The 19,938-nt window shown below is 42.6% G+C and overlaps 1 long non-coding RNA gene across 1 annotated transcript; it reads left to right on the top strand.

Annotated features, from left to right (window-relative positions):
• Window positions 1-7,529: 7,529 nt before the first annotated feature.
• On the top strand, window positions 7,530-17,878 carry LOC116762843. Its single transcript, XR_004352351.1, has 4 exons — window positions 7,530-7,569; window positions 15,632-15,868; window positions 16,269-16,381; window positions 17,110-17,878. It is a non-coding gene; the product is annotated as an uncharacterized LOC116762843 (long non-coding RNA).
• The last annotated feature ends 2,060 nt before the right edge of the window (window positions 17,879-19,938 follow it).

Below are 19,938 nucleotides of genomic sequence, written 5' to 3'. Positions count from 1 at the left end.
AATAATGATTTCCTTGGGCCTTGGATAGATGTATACACTTGAAGGAAATAATAGAATCCTAGAACTGGAAGGGATCTTAGAACCATCTATGCCCATGGTTCTTCAAATGTTAACATGTGGCATCAGAATCCTCTGGAAGGTTTGTTAAAACACAGACTTCTGTGTTCCAGACCCCTAGAGTTTCTGGTACACAGTGTCTAGGATGGGTTTGAGCATTGGCATTTCTAACAAGTTCCCAGCTGAGGTTGATGTTGCTGGTCCCGGGACCACACTTTGAGGATCACTAACCTGTAACAACAATAACTAACATTTATTAAGTGCTAATTATGTGACAGGCCCTGTGCTAAGGGCATAATTCATATTATGTCATTTAATCCTTACAATAAGTCTAAGGATGGTGACATTATTAGCATCCTTATTTTATTTATAAGAAAAATGAGACCCAGAGAAGCTAAGTATTTTGCCCAGATTCATCTCTCTAACAATTGGTGGAACCAGCGTTATGCATTCAGGCTGTGTAATGCCAGATCCGGCACTCTCACCTGATGTTATAGAACTTCACAGAGTGAGCTGCCTCGTACCTTGGTCCAGAGGAGGAGACGAATGCTCACCGGAAGTGACTCACCCAAGGTCACACGATGAATTGGAAGAGGAGTGTGAATGAGGACACAGGTTTCCTAATTCTGCATCTGCCTTCTTTTGCCATAGAGCGCTAGGAACGGACAAGGGCTCCACGCTTTCTTTCAATTTAGATTTCCCAGGCCATCACCTTCTAATCAGTTTGAGTGTTACAGATGTCCCTGTGGTGTTCTGATATCTTAGTTGTTTTCCTTATTTACTCACTATTTCATAACTAAGGGAGGTGGTGGTTTCCATATAGGAGAGAGTTGGGGTTGACAGATGAGTCATGAGGCTGGAGGCTAAATCCCAGAAAGGAAAGGGGTTAATCAGACTGATGAATGGCTAAAGAGTGGGTGGAAGAAATGTCTCCATGTGTCTTGACAAGTCCTCTGTAATATCTCAACCCACACTTAGAAAATCCAGTTCTCAGGGACTTTAGGTCACTGTACCTCAACCTCCCGAGTCTCCCAGGGATGCTGGGAAGGAGAATTAAGAATGTTTGGTTCACAGAAGAGTGGGCCTGGGAGGGCTCTAAATAACCCTAACTTCAGTCCCCAGAGCTCTGTCCTTAGGTGTGCTGTACCTGAGTCCCAGAGTGTGCCCTCTCCTGGGCCAGCTGTTGGACAAACATTTATAACGAGAGACAGCACAGCGGACAGAGCCCTGGCCTTGACTCACGTTTTTCCTCCCAAAGACAACTTCATGAACTTGAACAGAACTATTATCTTTCAGAGTTGACTTCCTCATCTCTAAAAGGGGTATCGGAAGCAGGATAATGTCTGCATCTGAATCCCTAGAACAATTGGGTGAAAAGATGCATTTTTTTGTAGCCAAGATGAGGTTAGAATGACTGTTGTCATGACCCAGCTACTCATCAGAAAAGCATTTTCAGAGTCAGCACAATCACGGACGAGCTTGTTAAACTGCTTTTTTCTTTTTCTCTGCCTTACAACGGAGAGCCCACTGTGGTAGCTTTTCTGGTAAAAATAAGTGCAAAACGGAGGCGGTGCCTGGAATACCAATATTTAGTTGAAACCAAATGCATCTTTGGCCAATAAAATGCCATGGGACTGCTTGGTCTCCAGTCACACCAAGTTACAGGTCCTGAGGATGTCCATGCAGTGTATGAGCTTGGGGTGGTGGGGACAGACAGCTTTGTGACCCTGCCTCTCTCCTGACCCTCAGTCCCAAAGGTCCTGGAATCCCTCTGTTAGCTATGGCTTGGGCACGCAGTGGTCTTGGATGGTGGCCTCTTTCCTCATACTGAGTTATTCTTAATTAAGCCCACAGGATTCAGCCTGGTGTTCTAGTCCCTGGGCAGTCTGCTCCCAGCCATCCGTTGTCCCTCACTTCTACCTTGTGTGACCTGGGTCTCCTCTCAGTGGTAGAATGTTATAGGCGTGGGCTCTGGAAACAGAAAAACTTGGTTCCTAATCCAGCTCGATTCACTGTTCTTAACTAGACGGAGCTATAACTTGACTTTTCCCCTCTTCCGTGCCCTTACTCACACCATTACCTTGGCCTGAAATGCCATCTCTGCTCCTTCACATAAAGGCAAACTCTATTCACCTCTAAGGTCAAGTGCAAATACCTCCTGTGAGCCCTTCCTTTTTTTTGGCCATTCTACATGGCTTGTGGGATCTTAGCTCCCTGACCAGGGATTGAACCTGGGCCCTCGGCAGCGAGAATGTGGAGTCCTAACCACTGGACCGCCAGGGAATTCCCAATTCTTCCTTAACTGCACAACTAGGTGTGATCTTTCTTTGGAGTTATCTCAGTGTTCTATCTCTTCACCATTTTTTATATCTTGGCTTTAATTGTTCCCAGAGCTCTCTCTCTTCTGAATTTCTACTTTGAATCTCTGCCATGCAACCTATCACACAGCAGGGTTGCCAGATAATATACAAGACACTCAGTGAAGTTTGAATTTCAGATGAACAATGAGTACATTGGTTTAGTATAATTATGGCCTAGGTATAATAGGGGGAATACTTACGCTAACATTTTTCTGTCGGTTATCTGAAATTAAAATTTAACTGAGTGCCCTGTTTTGTGTGTGTGCGTGTGCCTGTGTGTGTTTTAACCTTTTAACAGATAGCTGTGTCCTTTTCTGGATCCTTCACTGAAAGGTACAAGTTGTGACGATAGCAAGTTTGTCACATTTGCATCCCCAGTGTTTCTTCCTCAAAGAAGTTGCTTGGTAAATTCTTGTGGATTAGTAAAGGGACTGTCACACCAGCAGGTATGAGCGCAGGTCCTAAGAGCCTTAGCTTTGGAATCAGAGGACCAGACCGTGTTGTGTTCCCATCACTAGCCTAACCACGTGTGCCTTAGCAAACCCCCCACTCTCAAAACACGCTCATCCGTGAAATGGTAAGAAGACGAGGGTGTCTATTCTGTAGTCACTATCTACCTTCTGTCCTCTGAACACACATTAAGGGCTTAGCAGAGTGTCTGCTCCATAGAAAACGTTCAGTAATTGTTAGCTGTTACTACTGGAAACACTGAAATACATTCAGACTACATAGCTTGAGTGTAGCAGCAACCACTTTGCTACAGACAATAAGGACTCTATAAAGGAATCAGTTATATATCATTTGCAAACATAAAAATGCAGGATGGATCCCAGTCTTCCTTTGGAGAAATGTCTTAACTCATTTGGTTTTTCTTTCCAGTGTCCCAAGCCAAAGGTATGTCCTACTCTCAGGCTAAGGTATTGTCTGGCTTTCTAAGATGTCAGTTCTTCATCTCTTGTTCTAAGACTGCCTTGTCAGCACCTTGAGATGTTGTAGCACCTCATCCAGCCCTTCACGACCATATTTTACTTCCCTCTTCTCCCTTTCCCCTGGTCCTGGGTGCTTTGTTCCCCAACTAGAAATTATTGACAGCTTCCTTTGGATACTTTTGCCGTGTGTGTGTGTGTGTGTGTGTGTGTGTGTGTGTGTGTGTGATGGGAGAAGAAATAAGTCATTCTGGCATCTCCTAATTATCCAGGCACAGTTGAATGGGTGGCCATTAGCAAAATCACTCAAATCTGACATGTATTTATTGTTACTGGGCTATGTGCAAAACCCACTCTCCCCGACTTTAATGGCCCCTCTACCAGGCACCATGAGATACTTGGCTTACAAAGTCCCATCAGATACTCACAAGAGCTCATAAGGTAGATGTGCTCAATTTTGTGGATGAGGAAACAGAATGAGCGAGCTGAGGAACTCGCTCTAAGGTCTCAAGGCTGGTACCTTCTAGCTGCGATTCAAACCCAGTTCCTTGACTCCAACCCTCCAGCTCTTTCTCTGAAGCCAAGAGTTCTTCACCCTGGCTGCATTTAGAATTTAGAATCAACCCAGTATGTCCAACGTATTGCTGTCCGGACCCCATCGCCAGAGATTCTGATTTAGTTATTTTTGACAATCGTCGCAATTATATTGCTGTCCTCTTGTCCAGTTTACTAGGATATAAGACAAAAAGATCAAACACAATCTACTTTGATCCCCCATACTCCCCACTTGTGGAACGTGGGCCCTAAAACTTTCCTAAGATTTGTAGTCAAGGATTATTTGTCTCAGTTGCTGGGATTAATCCTAGATATAAATGTGTTCTGTGTAGCTGTGTACATATGGACACAACTGCTCAGAAGTGCTGAGGTGGAAGCAACAGATGCTCTGCTCTCCTGCTGTGTGAAAAGAGTTCTTAAGAAGGTATTTTGGTGACTTTTCCTCCCCAAGTTTATTTTACATTGCTTTCTTTGGAAATCTTTTGCAGCAAGTTACCCAGTTTTCAGAGACTTGTTTCTTCTCTGTTGATCTTCAGTCTACGTCATCTTTCTCCAGGACAGGATGGTAGCAGGCTGAGGCTGGGCAATTCATTTTATGTGCTCAATTGACTTCATCTTCTTCTTTGTTTCCATTTCTTTTTAAGGATTTTGCTGACTGTATTCCCTTTTTCCTATTCTCTCACCTTCAGGATACCTTAGAAAGTCTTCCCCACCAAGAAAATTGTCATGTGCCATTAACGATCTACATTTGAAGTTGATCTTTGTTTCAATACCATTGGCCTACTTCTTTGGTCTGTGATCTTTGACCAATTTCATTTTGGGGGATTTCAGGGGTTTTTTTTGTTGTTGTTGCTAAATGAGGTGTAACAAAATCTAGCACTCATGATTTCCGTGAAAAATTCATTCACTAAACAAAATTGACGGAGCGGTGGCGCAGTGGTTAAGAATCCTCCTGCCAATGCAGAGGACAAGGGTTCGAGCCCTGGTCCGGGAAGATCCCATGTGCCACGGAGCAACAAAACCCATGCGCCACAATTACTGAGCCTGTGCTCTAGAGTCCGCGGGCCACAACTACTGAGCCTGTGTGCCACAACTACTGAAGCCCGTGCACCTAGAGCCCGTGCTCTGCAACAAGAGAAGCCACCACAATGAGAAGCCCGTGCACCACAACAAAGAGTAGCCCCTGCTCGCCGCAACTAGAGAAAGCCCGCGCGCAGCAACGAAGACCCAACGCAGCCAAAAATAAATAAATACATTTATTAAAAAAAAAATTGGCCTGTTTATTTGTTTACTATGTCTCCTCCACTCAACTGTTAGCTCTTCTACGCACTGAGTCTGTTTTGATTACCGCTGTGTACCTGGTGCCTAGAATCATGGTTGGGTTTAGCAGGTGCTCTGTAAATATTGCTGGAATGTTGACTATTGAGTGGACTTGGGAGTCTGACATGCTGGGTTCTGAGTTTCTGCTGCACCACTTACACGCTGTGTGTTTGTGACCTTGGGCAAGTTAACTTCTCTGAACCTTCATTTCTACCTTTGTAAAATAATAAAAATAGTAGTAGTAGTAATAAACCTCATATGGGGGTTGTAAAGATTAAATGATCTGTGCATATAGAGAAACGAGTTCAGTGCCTGGCACATAGAATATCCTTGTAAGTGCTAATGGAGATGATGATGTTACTGAGAAATATTGATTTTCATGATAATATTATTGGGGAACAGAAATATATTCCAAAATTTAAGAGCTACTAACTTCAAAAAATAATAGCTATTCAGCTCCAGTGAGGCAAATAAATGAAGTAGAAGTTTGTCCACTTGCCTGTCCCTATATATTTTCATCCTGTAATGAGTTTCTATTCAAGAAGAAAATTTTTTTTTAAATCTTTCAAAATGTATCACTATGCTGATTGCAAAGTAAGAGGCAAAATAAATGAACAGATGAGGAAGCAGAGACATAAGAGAATGATGACGCTGATGGCTCCCCTGTGGGTATCTTTCTACGCTCAAGTGACCCAGAGACTTGGTTTTAATATCTGCACAGTCTATGTGAGACAAAGTCCAGGGAACATGAGAAGTCAGATCAGAGACCCTCTTATAAAGTACTTTAACCCCAAAGGATATCTCCTCGGTGACAGTTGAAAACAGGAACTTCTGCAACTCCATTTCCCCACTGAAGAGGATAGAAAGGAAACTTGCCTGCGTTAACAGGCTCTGGATAACAGGAGGAAGAAGCTGAGAATTTATGACCACAGGTTAACCTTTTGCAGGCTTGCAGCCAACTTCACACTTTCCCTGTAGTTTGAAAAACCCTAGTTGATAGTTTGTTTTAATGGGGCCAAGTTTCTCAGTCTAGAAACAAATCAAATCCACACTGAAGGAATCACCTCTATCATAGACCTTACCGATGCCCAGATGTAAAATTCCACGGAACTGGAGTTCACAACTGAAAAAAGGATTACAGGGCACTTGAGGAAACAAGGCCTCATGAGAGAGAACCAGCAAAAACAACAGACAACAGGTACGGCCTGGCAGACGCTTCAGCTATTCGGTTATTGATTATGGAATAAATTGAAGTATATTTAATATGCTTATCAAAGAAAAGATGCTATCAAATGGATGAGTAAAGAATAAGAGATTATTGAAAATGACTGGGCCAACTGGACAATCAAATAGAACCTTCAGGACCAAAAACTGAAATTAATAAAAGTAAAAATTATTACGTTTGAAAGGGTTGCATAAGTACCTACATGATTGTACTACCTTTGATTTTGTCTCTTGGTTCCTAAAGCCTAAAATATTCACTATCTGGCCCTTTACAGAAAAGCTTTGCCGACCCACGTGGTAGAGGCCCACGGTCAGTCAGCCTGAGGGGTCAGCTGAGTACCACACAGGCTGGGCTGACCACAGCAGATGAGGGACACAAGGGGATTGAATGAGGGAGGCCAAGCAAGACTCAGTTGGACACAGTGTTGGTCCTCACAACAGAAGTGGGGCTGGTTTCCTGTGTCCATGAATATAACCGGAGGAACAGCTTGAATAACCCCAGAGGCATGATGGAAGCCGGAGGGCTTGCCTTCTTAACTTTGATGTATGGGGTGGGGACATAAATCTTTGTTGCTCAGGAATATCAAAAGTTGAAAGCATGAGTGTGGGGAGGTCTGGGGCAGGAAGAGATTGGTCCATGAATATAATTATTAAGCAATTATGGTTGGCATTCTGCAAATAGAACAAATTAAAAAGGAAAGGGAGAAAGGGGATTTCTTTCCCTGAATCGCATGTCTCTGCAGCATACCTTCTGATGCTTCCTGACTGCCAAATGTGGGTCCAGGCCAAGTGAGTTTTATGGCCATTGGCTGCACCTGGATGGGCCTCAAAGCTTTGTTTCTGAACACCAAGTGCCGACGTGTTTGCCCTGGGAGGACTCAGGGAGGGGCGAGGATGCTGGCAGGAAGCTTTGAGATGGCCCCAGAGTGGTGTAAGCTACAGGAAGCCAGTGGGGGTAGTGGTTTGGGGAAAGGAAAGCAAGAGGCTTGCCACACCCCAGGGTGTTTCTCTGAATGTGGACACCACACCCAGCCTGTCCAAGGCCCTCCCAATCACGTGTGCTCACTTCTCCCCCGTGCTTCAGAAGGGGACAACAAGGATGGAGTCTTAGAACAAAGAGGCTGGTCGTGAGTAACCATTTTCTGAGCCTCTATTATATGCCAGGTGCTTTAGACAACAGTCTCGTGGAGTAGATATTCACTTCCCCATTTTGCAGATGAGGAAACCAAGGCCCAGGTAGATGCATTAAGAACTGGGTCCAGGGCCACAGAGTGAGTTAGCAATGCATTCAGGTCTCCCTCCAGATTCAACTCTTTCTTCCCTACCAAGCAGGTGTAACCAAGAGCCACATGGAGTGAGCAACCCCACTCCTCCGGCAAGAACACGGAGGAAAACAGAAAATTAAGTCCTGCTGCCCTCATGCCCCCTCCGCCATGCTCTGGTCTGACATCCAGTGTTACTCTGCTGAACAGAGTAATTTGCCCCTAAATGTCTCTAGTGACTTATCACGGCTTTTTTTGTCTGACATGTTAACACGAGCCTCAGCGTAACAAAAGTACTGTTATCAGGAAGTTGTCACGGAAATGCTCACGTGTTGGAGTGTAGAGGTGCAGAATGGTGTACTGAGATTTCCCGCTGGGAAAGATGTATGAAGTACTTGGGTTTGTGGAAAGTTAAGAGGGTCTAACCCTGATGCTGGAGGAGTTGACGGGTAACACAGAACAGAAGGAAGGTTCTAGCAGGGAATAGAGGGTGGATCACCATGACAACACCTGAGTAAGGAGGGCAACCTGGGGTCAGTGTGTGGAGACAGACTCCATTCACAGGCTTCATGGCTGTCTTGAAAGCTGGGGTTAGAGCTCACCTTCAACTGGACGGATCAAAAGGACAATGGGAATTCTAGCAACAGGTAGAGGGAAGGGAGAGGAAGGGCCTTGTGACGGTTGTTGCCCTTGAGAGCATCGTGCTAAGTGAAGTAAGTCGGACAGAGGAAGACCAATACCATATGATCTCACTTGTATGTGGAATCTAAAAAAAAGCGAACTCATGGAAACAGAGGACAGGTTGGTGGTTGCCAGAGTCGGGGGGTGAATGGTGGGAGAAATTGGTGAAGGTGACCAGAAGTTACAAACTTCGTTACAAGATAAGTAAGTCCTGGAGATGTTATGTACAGCACGGTGTGTACAGTTGACAATACTGTACTGCATACTTGAAAGCTGTTACATGTCAATTCACAATTAAACTAGAAAAATGTATTATATATAATTCTATGTATTATATACTATATTATACAGACTATATATGTTTTGTTACTGGTGCACCTCGTTTTCTTACTGTGCTTCACAGATACTGTGTTTTATACAAATTGGGCATTGGTGGCAACCCTGCCTCAAGCAAGTCTACTGGTGTTGTTTTTGCAAAAGCATTTGCTCACTTCATGTCTCTGTGTCACATTTCGGTAATTCTCTCGATATTTCAGACTCTTTCATTATTATTATACTTGTGATGGTGATCTGAGATCAGTCATCTCTAATATTACTACTGCAAAAAGATTATGACTTGCTGAAGGCTCACATGATGGCTAGTGTTTTTTATCGATAAAGTATGTTTGAATTAAGCTATGTACTTTGTTTAGACATAGTACTATTGTACACTTAATAGACTACAGTATAGTATAAACATAACTTTTTTATATGCTCTGGGAGACCAAAACATTCGTGTAACTCGCTCTGTTGGGGTGGTCTGGAACTGAACACACCATCTTTCTAGAATCCTCCTAGGCTTGTGTCTTTAAAAAGATTTTTTTAATTGAAGTATAGTTGATTGACAATGTTGTGTTAGTTTCAGTTGTATAGCAAAGTGATTCAGTTATACATATGCATATAAAAACTCTTTTTCAGATTCTCTTCCATTATAGGTTATTACAAGATATTGAATATAGTTCCCGTACTATCCTTGTTTATCTATTTTACATACAGTAGTGTGTACCTGTTAATGCCAAATTCCCAGTTTGTCCCTCCCCTCCAGGTCTGTGTTTTTGACATGACTGACATATAGAGGGATTTTTTCCCATGGGAATTTGTTCTATCTCCTAGATTGCTGTGTATTAGTGCTTTGGAAACTGGAGAGCAGAACAGGTATCTGAGAATCTTTGTGAAACAAAATGTTAAAATGGTACCTTCCTAAAAATAGCAACCAAAAGAAATTTGCCAATTTTCCCATATCGTAAAATGAGATGTTAGACTATCTAATTTACTGTTCCCTTCTGAACAACCCAATGGGGACCAATAACTCTAAATCAAATGGGTAAAACATTTTTTTAATGTCTGCGAAAGGAATATGTGATTATAATGAAAATGCAGAAGAGTAGAAGGAAAAAAATACCTGTAATTCCTTGTACCAGAGAAAACTACCACTAATGATTAAAGCCTACGTGTAATAATCATGGGATCTCGATCAGGGGAATGACATTAACTCTTGGTTAATTTAATTTTATTTTATTATGATCTTATCGTAGTACATTATCATACTATTTTAACTTTCAATATAGGAAGCATTTTTGCATCTTATGGTAAACTTCTTGACATAAACAAAGAATTTGATTTCCCACAACTGGATTTTCAATCCAGCTGACAGCTCTAAGACCTTGGACAAATCCATTCACCCCTGTGAGCTAAATTTTCTTAACTGTAAAGTGAGCTGGTTAAGGTAGACAAGTCCTAAGGTCACTTTCAGTTCTGAAATTTAATAATTCTAAGGCATGCATGGTCTAGTGTGTGACCCCTTTGCAACCCTTGTTATCTGATTCTTGTTTTCCACTCTTCTTACTCATCCACCTTTCTTTCTGTTCTCTTTTTACCAGTTTATGCTATAGTTCCTGACTGAGCAAGCTGTCTCCTGGCAATGTTATGAGACATCCCCCCCCGCCATATCCCATTCCAAATCTTTTCCCAGAAGCCTGTAAACAATATATCCAGGCTGCTTGGGACACAGTCCTCTCTCAGACCCTGGAAGTTGACTTGTTTTGATGACCTCTGCCTGGTGGAGATAAAAATGAAAGACTGTGCTTGATGGCTCACATAATCGGTATGGAAGCCACTTCATCTAAATCTTCGCTATGTTCTCCAAGTCCTTCCTGGCTTAGAGAGAATCTAGTTGGTAAACTCCAGAGCCAATTACACATGCTTTCAATCCCAAAATAGCAATGCCTAACACATGTTTGATCCTCACAAAGGAGGAAAGTTTCCAGCAGTTCTCTTAAAGCTATAGAAAGGGAATCAATAGTAAATTCAATAGAGGAACTTTGATGACTGGGACAGCTATACAAGCCGGTAGAGAAATTTTGGGTGGTTGGAGGAAGAAAAGAATAAGATCAGAGTAAGCTGTTCTGAGCATTGTTCAGTAAGTTTCAAGGTGGCAGTGTGATTGAAGGGGAGAATGTAGAAATGACTGATACACCTGGACAATTTATAAAGTCAGAACTCTAAGGGGAGATGAAGTTCACGAAAGGAGGTACAGGCATGGCTCCAAGGGGTGAAGTCCAGATTTCATTAGGTGTTGTAATGACCATGAGCAGGTAACATCAGAGTGGAACTATCCCTCCAAAGGAATGGAAAAGGAGGTGTGACTTATTTGAATAATGGTTGATTTGGGCAGATCCAGAACTCATGGACATTTGATCTTTCACTCTGGGGGACTTCCACTGGAAAATCTGGAAAAGTATGCTAGGAAAACCAATATCTTGGCCCCAAATAAAAATACAATGGAAATGGGTATACAGATATATTTGGCCAAGGAACCAAGAACACCTAAATTATATACCATTGTCATATTTTTCTAGAAGAGCACTGAAGGAAATACAACAATAATGAACATTTATGTAACACTCTGTGCTAGGCACTGTTCTAGGTACTTTGGACTTATTAGCGTGTTCAGTCCTCATAACTGATGTCATGTAAAGAGAAGTCTAGCGTGTTGGATGGGTCATCCATTTGGGAATTGAAGTAACCTAAATGGTGCAGGACACGAGGCAGAGAGGAAAATGGGCCAGGCATCGAAATCCATGATTATGGAAAAGTCACTAGGAGACTGAAAAGGGACAAACTTGAAAAAGAGGTTGAAATAATCTTAACTAACTCTCTGAGTGATTACTTACCCATTCAGGTATTCATTCAACGTTTATTGAGATGTGCTACAGCGTATGCCAATGTTCAGCTTTAACAGTAATGCAGTTATTTTAAATGGTGTTGGTACTTATACTCCTATCAGCAATGTAAACAAGATCCTAATTGCTGCTCATCACTCCAAACTTTGATCTTGATAGAACTTTTCATTTTTGACATTTCAAATAATTTTATACCTAATCGTATCTTATTGTTTTCATTTTTATTTCTCTCATCATTCTTGTAAATGTATGCTAGTAGACCTGTGCAAGAATGACTATAGTAGCATAATTCACATTACAAAAAACCTGAACTCAACTCAAATGTCAATGACAGTTGAATGGATAAAATATTGAGATGTTTATACAGTACAAAATTATATAGTAATTAAACAATCACTGATATAAATAAGAACATAGATAATTGAAAAAAAGCAAGTTCCAGGAGAATATATACAGTATGATATACTTTTTTTTCTTTATAATTTATTTATTTTTGGCTGCGTTGGGTCTTCGTTGCTGTGCGCGGGCTTTCTCTAGTTGCTGCGAGCGGGAGTTGCTCTTTGTTGTTGCAGTGGCTTCTCTTGTTGTGGAGCACGGGCACTAGGCTCACGGGATCCAGTAGTTGTGGCACACGGGCTCAGTAGTTATGCTCGTGGGCTCTAGAGCACAGGCTCAGTAGTTGTGGTGCATGGGCCTAGTTGCTCTGCGGCATGTGGGATCTTCCCGGACCAGGGCTCGAACCCGTGTCCCCTGCATTGGCAGGTGGATTCTTAACCACTGCGCCACCAGGGAAGCCCTTTTTTTTTTTTTTTTTGGTATACTTTTTATAAGGTTCAAAAGCCAAAGCAATATACTGCCTAGGTCTATATATGTATGATAAGATGGATTAATTTTTTTAAAGCAAGAAAATGACCCTCAACAGAGGGTCTTTGCTCAGGGACCCAGGCTGATAGAACAATAAACATCCCAAATGCTGGTGATTACTATATGTTTTGATCTCATTACCATTCTATAGCTTCTCAGCTTTTTCTCCTTTAATTTCTAGCCTTGGGTTCAATGAATGGAAAAAAAAGGAGTTAAGAAGGGGCAGTGATGAAGAATCTTAAATACCAAATAGCACATTAGAGTGGAAGACTTAGGCTGAAATACTACTAGATATGGAATTTTCAATTTCCAACAATATTCATATACATATACATGTCCTTTCCTATGCATTGTGGTCATGATTTCCATAGTTTATTCAGCATTTCTAGCTCTGGTCATATTCAGTTAAAGGATTCTTAACTGGTAGCTCCCATTAAATGCATTCAAACCAATCTCTTTTACATGAGATCTGAGCTTATGCAGGAGTCTCTGCTAGTCTGTTTGACTTTTCATTGACAATCCCATCAAATAAATTAGTAACTGGCTCAAGCCAGAATATACTTGAGTTTTCAGGGGTTCAAGCCAATTTAGAGATCTCTCAATACAGTTAATTAGAGGATTATTGCCCTTTTTTTTCCCAGCCAGATTTATTCTCTGATAAACATGCACAATCAGGGTTTTGTTTTGTTTTTTTAACTCTTTCACTCATCCCCTAGCTGATCCATTCATATAGTTTGTCAGTTTCTGGTTACCTAATGGTGACTACCAATTATTGTTCAATCACTCATTCAATAAACATTTGCACTAAAACTTTTCTAAAAAGTACATGTATAAAACATAAAATTTATAGTAGCATGGCACTTAATATGTCGTCAATAGACGTTCATGTCATTACTGAGCACAAATGGAATTAGAAAGTACTTCGAAATGATAACCATGGACCTGTTAGTTACCACGGATTTTACAAGCTTCCCTACTCCAGCATTGAAGCTATTCGTCCTCAGGTAGCAGAAATTGTGAAATAACATAAAAGGAGTCACAGAGTTTAGTTTGAGATTAGGGAGACTGGATAGAAAAAGGAAAAAGTTCTCTGAGAATCTGTTGAAAATTAAGACCATCTCCTTTCCTATTTCTCTTTCTTACAAGTTGCCCAACTTGGGGACAGGCTGTGCTCCAGAAAAATAATCATCCATGGATGTGGATGGAGGAGTCTCTGAAAAAGTCACTGCCGGGCTTCCCTGGTGGCGCAGTGGTTGAGAGTCCGCCTGCCGATGCAGGGGACACGGTTTCGTGCCCCGGTCCGGGAAGATCCCATGTGCCGCGGAGCGGCTGGGCCCGTGAGCCATGGCCGCTGGGCCTGCGCGTCCGGAGCCTGTGCTCCGCACCGGGAGAGGCCACAACAGTGAGAGGCCCGCGTACCGCAAAAAAAAAAAAAAAAAAGTCACTGCCGATGTTTGGGCGAGCAGTTCTTCTGGCTGTCATAATCATTCCTACCTTTTTGAAATATTGTCCTATTATCCTGCATCTTAGCGAGCCCAAGATACAACAGGAAAATGCTCCTATATCCCTTCTGAATAGATTTTCAGCTTGTGACCAAAGGAGCAAAGTGTCTACCCTTCCTTTCCCACTTTGAAGACTCCAATCTCAGGGACAAGAGCCTGAAATCTTTGCTTTGTCCACCCTTCCCGCCCCAACTCTGACCTAATTTGCAGCCCCCTGGCACTGTCTTCTGCAGCTTTCCCAGGTGAAGTTATTTATTTTCCTTGACTGTCAACTCAATTCATTCTGGGAGAATGTTCCCCCAAGCTCTGTGGATAATCTATTCCGTTGCTGAATTACTACTGCAATTGCAAATTTCCTAAAATAGCTTAGATTTCTCGTGTAGCTTCAGTCACCTCTTACTCTGCTTGAAACCCTTCCACATCTTCCCGCGGAGCGGCTGGGCCCGTGACCCGTGGCCGCTGAGCCTGCGCGTCCGGAGCCTGTGCTCTGTGCTCCGCAACGGGAGAGACCACAGCAGTGAGAGGCCCGCCTACCGCAAAAAAAAAAAAAGTCCTTAATATGCCTTGGAAGCTTATATGATGCAGCTACTGTGTGCCCCTCCAACCTAAATTTGGACCCTTCCCCATTACCCCTGCTCCATCCTGTCACTCTCAAGGCTCCAGGCTATTTCCTCCTAAGTAATTCCTGTTCTTATTTGGTTTCACCTTGTTTAATTACCAAGGAGCATGATTATTGGATTGTATAGTAGGAATATGTTTAGTTTTGTAAAAAGCCACCAAACCGTCTTTCAAAGTGATTGTACCATTTTGCATTTCCCCCCAGCAATGAATGAGAGTTCCTGTTGCTCCACATCCTCCAAACCAAAATTTGGTGTCATCAGTGGTTTGAATTCATACCCTTCTAATTAAGCGTGCGGTCGTATCTCATTGTTGGATCATGCTTTTGGTGTTGTATCTAAAAAGTCATCGCCGTACCCAAGGTCATTTAGGTTTTCTCCTGTATTACCCTCTAGGTACCTTTTTCATTTTCTGATGAGGAAAGTGAGGGACAGAGAAGTGGAGTGACTTTCCTGGTCACTTAGTAGCTGAGGAAGGAAAGGTCAAAATCTTTGTCTCCTGAATCTTCATGCAGTGCCTTTACCTTGCTGACTCAGCAACCTTTCTTCAATTTAATCCACACGATTTTTCTGGACAAAACAGTCCTTTTCTGTTTGGAAGGCACATGGCCTTCCAGGGCCAGATGTTCAAAGTTGGTCCTCTGAAGCTTCTTAGCCCTGATTTTTTATCCCATCTCCTTACACAATGAAGAGGGTGGCTGGAATAGATGCTGCAATGTGTTGCCTAGGTCCCTTGGTAACACTGAAGGACCCTCTTCCCCCAGCTGCAGGGAGCATTGTCCACAGAGCCCTCAGCTGTCCATCCTCTTCAGAATTATTTGAAAAGGGTCAACTTACTCAAATTGAAGCCCCTCTTCCTGAGTCAACCTGTATCTAACGCCTAGTTGATGTGGACACAATGCCCGGCCCCATGCCCCAGCTCTGCACAGCCTTCCAGGTCATCCCCGATTCTGAGCTGCCGGATGCTGCTTTGTCAAAACTGCCTTCTAACCCAGCTTCTCCCTCTGCACAGTCCTGCTTCTGAACCCTTTTTCCTCCACAGGTATCGCGCTCAGGAGCAATCTGGAATAGATTTCCTACATGCTACCCTCTGTCTCAGCGTCTGCTTCCTGGGAACTCAGCCCATGACAGTTGGTGCCAGGAGTGGTTTGAGAAACCAGATGCTAGGATGAGATTTTGGAGCTGGGTCGCTTGCCCCTCAGTTGGCAATGGGGACCTCCACCCACCAGACAGTGCCTGGCACGAGACAGCTGTGCACTTGCGAACACGTAGACTGGAGGTAAACTGGAAAATTATTCTTGTGGGAGAGAATGTTCTCCAAAGTGCCATGTTTGGGAAATATGGGAAATGTAACTCTAAGGATAGTGAAATTGGGTAGCTCTTGCTAAGTGCAATGTCCACTAGCTGCGTGGACTCAGCCAGGAGTCATTCTTCCAGTCCCTGGTGTATAATTGAAGAAGACATATTTGCTAATAGGCACAATCTTGACATTGGTTCCTTGGCCTGGGCAGTAAGAGCTATTGTAATGGGGAAGACTGGGTGGAAGGAAGCCTCTGAAGTTGCACCCTGCTCCTCTAGCAGGGTAGTAAGTGAAAAAGAATACTACATCTTTGGAGAACAAAAGAAATGAGTGTCATCCTTGAAATTCTTTCCCATCCTATCTCCATTACATTCACCAGTATGAGCCTGAAAAAAACCAGATGGCTCCTGTGGGATGCTTGTAGATACCACAAGCTCAAGCAAGGACTGGTGCTAATTGCAGCTGATTCCTGAGAGTATTCTTTTAGATCAGGTAAGCATAGCCTCAGATTCATGAAATGTGGTCCTTGATCTGGACAATCCATTCTTTTGTATCTCTATCAGAAAAACATATCTGGAATACCATAAATTTACTTGGACAACTATATAAATTTATAGTCTGGCTCTAAGGCTGTGTTAACTTTCAGAGATCTGGACTGGCTGGACATTCCATAGAACATCCACTGGTCCACTATATGGATGGAATCATGCTAATTGGACCAGATGAAAAAAGTAATGGCTAGTTCACTGGAATCCCATACACTTCAGAGGATAGAAAAAACCCTGAAAATTTTTGGGGCCCCATATTAGAAAAAATTTTAGGTGTCCGGTTATTTGGGGGTATATCAGAACAGGGCAAATTATTTCATCTTGTGCCTCCTGGCACAAAGAAGGATGCTCACCACCTGGTGGGCCTCTTGCTGTTCTAGAAGCTGCACATTCCACACCTTGGAATATTGCTCCAGCTGATATACCTAGTGACATGGAAGTTCACTAATTCTGATTGGGGGCTGGGGCAGGAAAGAGCCCTGAAGCAGGTCAACGCTGCTATGCATTATTTGACCTTATGACCTAGTAGATTAGAAGTATCCCCAGTGGTGGGAAAAGACTCCTCACAGAAGTTATACTAAGTACCAAAGAAGAATCACAACACAGACCATAGGATTCTAGAGCAAAACCATACCAGTTCTAACAAATAATTTTATACCTTTTAAAAAACAGCCTCTGGCGTGCTACTGAGCCATGGAAGTGATGGAATGACTGATCAGGAGACACCAATGATCATGGAGTCAAAAGTGTCCATCATGGGCAGAGTTCTTTTGGATCCACCTAGTCACAGAGTTGGACAGGTCCAACAACCATCCATTGCAAGATAGAAGCAGCACGCATAGGATGGAAGCCTGAGCAGGGCCAGTGCTATAGAAAATAGAGATTTTTTCTGAGCAATAAAAATAGTCAAGATTTCTGGACAAGCAAGATTTCCGAGCAAGTAGCCCAGATAGGATCACCGTTGCAACAGAACCTCTCCCTCAACTCACACCTATGACCATATGGAGGATCCTAACAACCAGCTGATGGTTGAGGCAAAAACCTCGGCTTGATTCAAGGGTAGATAGCTGTATTTGTGAGCTCACGTCACAGTCCAACAGGGGTAATTAACCCTGATTATCAGGACCAAGTATGGTTTCTGTTATACAATGGAGACACAAGGAAGTCACCTGGGCGCCTCTCAAAATTCCCTTGTTTGATGATAAAGAGTGCAGCAGCCACAGTCTGATAAAGGCAGGATGACCAGGGCTGAGATTCCTCAGGGATGAGGACATGGGTGATGCCACGAAGTAAGCCACCAAGACCCCGGAAGTGCTGGCCAGGAGGTAGAAGAATCTACAATGGTTGAAGAGGAAGGAAATAATGACCGTTGGTTTTGACCCTGAAACCAGCGGTAGTGCCCAGGGCTAACCTTCCTCTTTTAAGTTTCCCTCAAAAGAATCTCCTCACCCCTCACAACCCACCCTGGGATTCTAGAGGAGATGTTTCCAGAACTTAAAGTAGTGGATTTAAATGGTATAAAGGAAAGACTAGTGTATGCAGTGATGCCCTGCCTAGCTTCCCCATCAGCACTTGAAGGGCTTATTCCTCTACCTGCTGGGAGTGCTATGTGCGGATGCCCTTAGCTGTCAGCGCTTTGCAATATTTACCTTGGCTAAAGAGAGTTGCTTTGCCCGAGGCCACACGCCTTTTTTCTGCAGCAGCCCACATCCAAAGACTGAAGGTGAGTGTCGAAGAATGCTGGTTTCTTAGTGATCACTGTGTCCTCAAAAGACAGGAAGCACTTTGCACGTCGTTTATTAATACATGTCTGTTTATTTGAACTGGAAGCTAGTAAGGGATGAATGTCTGAAGCCTTTATGGTTAATACCAAAGCAAGGTGCCAACTGGCCTGGCAGGGAAGCCTCCAGGCTCGGAGCTGGCCTTGCGGAAGGGGCAGGTTGATGCTAAGGAGTTTCGCAAACCTGATTCTGCCTACCCACAGCCTTCAAATCAATTCCCCTTCCTTGTGAAGACTTACAGCACTTGTAGTATATGCCAGAAAGTGTAATAATTTAATATTTTAATTCGCTCACTCTTGTTTCATTTGTGATTATCTTTTTCCATAAAAGTATATACACCCTTTCAGCATAAGGACCAGTTTGTAAACAACTCTATTTTCTCTAGCACTTGGCGTAGTACTGAGGACTTAGAAGAAGAATATTTGCCCATCAGCTGACCTCAAACCCACCTAGTGGGTACAGTTTATACCCCCAAATTTCCAGGTATGGTGGCAAAGCAGTTTTCACTATAATTTGCTGAGTATCTATCATACGAAAGGAAGGATGGTGGGGAAGAAAGATGTAACAGATGAAGGGGGGAAGAAACAACACTGTGATTCCAAAGGTGGAATACTTCTCTGTCTCTTTCAATCTCTCTCTTTGAATTTCATCACCAGGAGTAAAAGATTCCTTTGTTGCTTTTCTAGATCTGGAGTGAATCAGCATTAATATTTCTGGTTGTTTGTTTAGCAGAACCATCTTCCATATTCCTCGAACCCTGAGATCTGGGCAGCACACGCTCAATTGAAAAGAAAAAAAGAAGAAAAAAGTTAAAAGGGATGTGATGAATTGGGAGATTGGGATTGACATATATACACTAATATGTATAAAATGGATAACTAATAAGAACCTGCTGTATAAAAAAAAATTTTTTTTTTAGAGTAAAAAGGAAGGCTTCCTTCTCTCTGCTTCGCAGATCTTTGCAGTTGATTCAGTGCATAATATTGGGTTGTTGCGGTAGTTTTAAAAATCCCTGGTTTATGCAAGTAGGGATAACACTTGGAATTTTGGAGGCAGAACTCTAGAATTCCCAGTGTTTTCTGGCTGTAGGCTTTTCATTTATAGTCCATTAAAAATTTGCCTCAAAGACAGGCCAGACAGTGTGAAGACTGCGCTACCTTCATTTTCCTCCACATTTTAAGGCCAGCTGGGGCTTAATGTTATTTTCCTGTTGCATTTTGCTCGTGGTGTCACTGTGAGATATATTAAGATGAATGAGATATGTCTGTGCCTCAATCTCTAGACTTGTAAGCTAAGGAAATAATTTTTATGAGTTATTGCATGAAATAACCCGGTTTAAGGAAGAAGCAACCAGCAGCTATAGTTCTCAAAATACCCCAAAGCAAAAACAGTCTGGACTTTAAAAGACAAAATCTTTGTTTATCTGCATTTTATTATGCTGTGTGTGGTCTAAGAAGGGAGGTCTTGTTCAAAAGTTTTCATTTTACTGTGGTAGAAATTTCGGGATCAAAAGTTCTGAGTTCAATAAAAAAGATGTCGTACATATATACAATGGAATACTACTTAGCCATAAAAAAGAATGAAATAATGCCATTTGCAGCAACATGGATGCAACTAGAGATTATCATACTAAGTGAAGTAAGTCAGAAAGACAAATACCATATGATATCACTTACATGTGGAATCTAAAATATGGCACAAATGAACATATCTATGAAGC

Source organism: Phocoena sinus, chromosome 11 (assembly GCF_008692025.1).
Source record: "Phocoena sinus isolate mPhoSin1 chromosome 11, mPhoSin1.pri, whole genome shotgun sequence".
Lineage (NCBI taxonomy): Eukaryota > Metazoa > Chordata > Mammalia > Artiodactyla > Phocoenidae > Phocoena > Phocoena sinus.
The sequence above is the reverse complement of the archived record's forward strand: the minus strand, read 5'-3'. Positions and strand labels throughout refer to the sequence as shown.